This window comes from Suncus etruscus, chromosome 17, assembly GCF_024139225.1.
Source record: "Suncus etruscus isolate mSunEtr1 chromosome 17, mSunEtr1.pri.cur, whole genome shotgun sequence".
NCBI classification, from domain to species: domain Eukaryota; kingdom Metazoa; phylum Chordata; class Mammalia; order Eulipotyphla; family Soricidae; genus Suncus; species Suncus etruscus.
In genome coordinates this window covers 18,627,560-18,631,812 of record NC_064864.1, presented here as the reverse complement: position 1 = coordinate 18,631,812, position 4,253 = coordinate 18,627,560, and the positions used below count along the sequence as shown (strand labels likewise).

Genomic DNA, 4,253 nt, shown 5'->3' with positions numbered 1-4,253 from the left:
TTCTTTCTTTCTTTCTCTTTCTTTCTCTCTTTCTTTCTTTTTCTTTCTTTCTCTCTTTCTTTCTTTTTCTTTCTTTCTCTTTCTTTCTTTTTCTTTCTCTCTTTCTTTCTTTCTCTTTCTTTCTTTCTCTTTCTTTCTTTCTTTTTCTTTCTCTCTCTTCTTTCTTTCTTTCTTTCTTTCTTTCTTTCTTTCTTTCTTTCTTTCTTTCTTTCTTTCTTTCTTTCTTTCTTTCTTTCTTTCTTTCTTTCTTTCTTTCTTTCTTTCTTTCTTTCTTTCTTTCTTTCTTTCTCTTTCTTTTTTAGTTTTTGGGTCACACCCGGCAGCGCTCAGGGGGCCACTCCTGGCTCTACACTCAGAAATCACCCCTGGCAGGCACAGGAACCATATGGGATGCCGGGATTCAAACCACCGTCCTTCTGCACGCAAAGCATATACCTCCATATATACCTCCATGCTATCTCTCCGGCCCCACATCATTTTCTTTTAAAGTAGTTTCTTGTTACTGTCCAATCATGAACACCCAGATTTATCAACATAGTTTCATAAAGGTTAAATCCACTATTAACCAACTAGTTAGTTACTTTTCACCTTTTTTTTTTAAGTTCAATTTCCATCATGACAATGTGACTGTGCAGGATGTGGACTCCTTTTTTTGAGTAGACTGAGGAGAAGTCGATTCATGATGAGTGTCTCTTAAAAAATTACAAAATGATTTTACCAAGTTTTCTTTCAGTATATACAAGTGCCATTCCAATGAGCATAATAAAAACTAGATATCATAAAAGACTTCCTGACATTGCAGAAGAAACAAACTTCAATTTTTTGGATCTGCATGGTCTGGATTCTGTCTGTCAGATTCCTATCTCTGGGACTTGCAGAATTACTTTTAAATGAAAGGGAAACACTAGAAGATTGGAGAACATCTGATCTTCTATTCAGACAACTTATTGAGTTATTTATTTAAAAAAAAAGACTAGTGGATGTACCCTACTGTCTTGGAGTGGCCACTCTGCCTCCTGGGTGCACTGAGCCTATCTCTGCAGCTTTGGACCTCTCTGAAGCTCTCTTCAAAGTTTAGACCGAATGGACACAATAAGATGTTTAAAAAGAATAAGGAGGAGGAGGAGAATGTTCTCTTATTGTGTGAAATAATTAAGAGACTCTTCTCATTCTTTTAGTAAAAAATCTTTCATAACATTTTTTCTCATGTTTTATATCATCTTACAATTAGTTACCTTGAATAATATTCATTTTAATTAAGTAAGATGGGTACAATAGTGTTCATGTTTATGGATATAGTGACCATTTCTCCAGCACCACCAAAGTGCCTAAGATTCGCCAACTCTGTCCTAATGTCACTCTATTCTGCTTCTTCCTGGTAACCTCATCTCTATATTCAAAGTAAGAGGTCATTGTCATTAGAAATTGTCATTAGAAACAGTTTATATCCTTGTTATATTTCTTTGTATACCACATATGAAGGAGATCAAAGGGTCTAAAATTGTTCATTTTTATACACACTAAGGTATCACCTATATCTGTTAGATAGCTATTATGAAAACGGCAAGAAATAACAAATATCCATTTGTTACTCAGAGATAACAAATACACAGAACCCTGTACACTCTCAGTGGGATATAAATTGATGAGTTTATACTAGAAAATAATATGAAGATTCTACAAAAAAAATTAAAAGTAGATCTATCATATGTTTTAGTAATCATATAAATGTACTCCTGAGTATTTTACCAATGAAATGAAAAGATGCATTTTCATTTCAATATTATAAATATAATTTACAATATCCAAGAAGACTGTGAGTGTTCATCTATGGATGGGTAGGTGAATATTGTTGTGTTTAGAAGTGCATATATATGTAAATATATTCACCCTTAGGAAGAGTAAACTTTTAGCATTTGAAACAACATGAATGGCATGAAACAACCTTGAGGGCATTATGCTAAGCAAAATAAATCAGCCAGAGAAACAAATATCATAAATTATCAATTATTTATGAAATCTGAGAAAGAAATTATAAATTGCATCTCATAGATACAGAAAAAAAGTTGGTGGTTATGGGGAATGGTGTGTTTGTGTATGTAAGTATATGTATAGGTGGGGGTTATAGATTTGGAATGAAATTGGCATGGTGAAAGTATAAATTTCTAATTATAAGAAAAAATTGTAGGTCTTAAAAATCTTTATCACTGGTCAGAAGGAGGCTATGGGGCTTAACGTGCTTAGATGAGGCCTTCCCAGGTTCAATCCCTGGCACCAACTAAAATTCCTGAGCATCATCAGGACAAACCCCTGATTGTAAAGCCAGGAGTAAACTGTGACTGTCACTGGTGTCTACTATTACAACATCAAAAAGGGGTTTATAAGAAGGAAAAACTGTTGTAAATATAACTAGTTTTATTCTGGTAATCAGGTAATCATGCTGCCATGTATATAACTATCATATCATCAAACTGCATCTGAAACCAATATAATTTTTAATTACATTTCATGTAATTTTTTCTAATGGAAAATTTAAATTTAATTTTAATTTACTTTAATAATTTTCTAATGGAAATTTTGGTAGTATATTAGAGCATTCAAGGGGTGGGAGAGATAATACACCATTTAGAGTTCTTGTTTTACATTCAGTCAACCATATTTGATCTCTGGTACATATGGATTCCCGAACCTCACCAGGAAAGATCCCTTAATGTAGGGCAGTAAGCCCCGAGCATAGTCAGGTATAGGAGGAAAAGGAAAGATAAACTGGCAGAAAGACTAACAGATGAAAGAAAAGAAAGAAAGAAAGAAAGAAAGAAAGAAAGAAAGAAAGAAAGAAAGAAAGAAAGAAAGAAAGAAAGAAAGAAAGAAAGAAAGAAAGAAAGAAAGAAAGAAAGAAAGAAAGAAAGAAAGAAAGAAAGAAAGAAAGAAAGAAAGAAAGAAAGAAAGAAAGAAAGAAAGAAAGAGAGAGAGAAAGAAAGAGAGAAAGAAAGAGAGAGAAAGAAAGAGAGAAAGAGAGAGAAAGAAAGAAAGAGAAAGAAAGAAAGAGAGAAAGAAAGAGAAAGAAAAAAGAAAGAAAAAGAGAAAAAAGAAAGAAAGAGAGAAAGAGAAAGAAAGAAAGAAAGAAAGAAAGAGAAAGAAATAGTGAGAAAGAAAGAAAGAAAGAAAGAAAGAAAGAGAAAGAAAGAAAGAAAGAAAGAAAGAGAAAGAAAGAAATAGTGAGAAAGAGAGAAAGAAAGAAAGAAAGAAAGAAAGAAAGAAAGAAAGAAAAGAAATAGTGAGAAAGAGAGAAAGGAAGGAAGGAAGAAAGAAAAAGGAAGAACGAAAGAAGAAAGAAAAGAAAGAAAGGAAAGAATGGAGAGAAATAAGAAAGAAGCAAAAAGAAGAAAGAAGAAAGAAAGAAAAAGAAGACAAAAGAAAAAAGAAAGGAAGGAAGGAGAGAGAAAATAAAAAAGAAATAAAGAATTCAAATGTTCTTTTTTTAAATAATATTTTTTAAAATATGGAACGCTTCACGAATTTGTGTGTCATCCTTGCGCAGGGGCCATGCTAATCTTCTCTGTATCGTTCCAATTTTAATATATGTGCTGCTGAAGCGAGCACTAAATAATATTTTTTATTTAAACATCTTGGTTACAAACATGATTGTGGTTGGGTTTCAGTCAATGTTCTCAATTTGGACATTTATTTTTAGAAACCACCAGTGGTGAAAATTGTTTTTCTACAGAACAGAGTAAAAATCAGTATGGCATTCAAGTGGATAAAATGGTTATAGAAATTCTAGTTTGTGCCTAAAATAGAATAATTTTCAGCTATTACAAACATTTGCGAACACATATTAAATAATATAAAGGTACTCATAAAATTTGGTTTGGTTTTGTATTTTGGGCCACACCCAGCAGTTCTCAGGGATTAAACCTGGCTCTATGCTCAGGAATTACTCCTGATTGGGGGACCATATGCTATGTGTGGGATTAAACCCATTAAGCCATGTGTAAGGCAAGTATCTTAGCAGCTCCTCATAAAGTATTTCTAAATGGAAACTTGGGGTTCTATTTATTAAAACTATATTTGTTGAATATTTTTATCTGCAAAGTTTATAAAAAGGCATGTCTAGAAATTGAATCAGAGAAAATTCTATCACAATACTGATCCTGTAGTATTCTATGGGAGATAATATTTTTAATTTTCATGGTTACAGTCTATAATGTTTATCATAAGCAGATTTTACTTTTGAAATCAGACACAAACAT

At 32.3% G+C, this 4,253-nt stretch overlaps 1 non-coding gene across 1 annotated transcript; it reads right to left on the bottom strand.

Annotated features, from left to right (window-relative positions):
• Nucleotides 1-3,496: 3,496 nt before the first annotated feature.
• On the bottom strand, nt 3,497-3,603 carry LOC125995246 (U6 spliceosomal RNA). Its single transcript, XR_007490798.1, has one exon. It is a non-coding gene; the product is annotated as a U6 spliceosomal RNA (small nuclear RNA).
• Nucleotides 3,604-4,253: the final 650 nt, after the last annotated feature.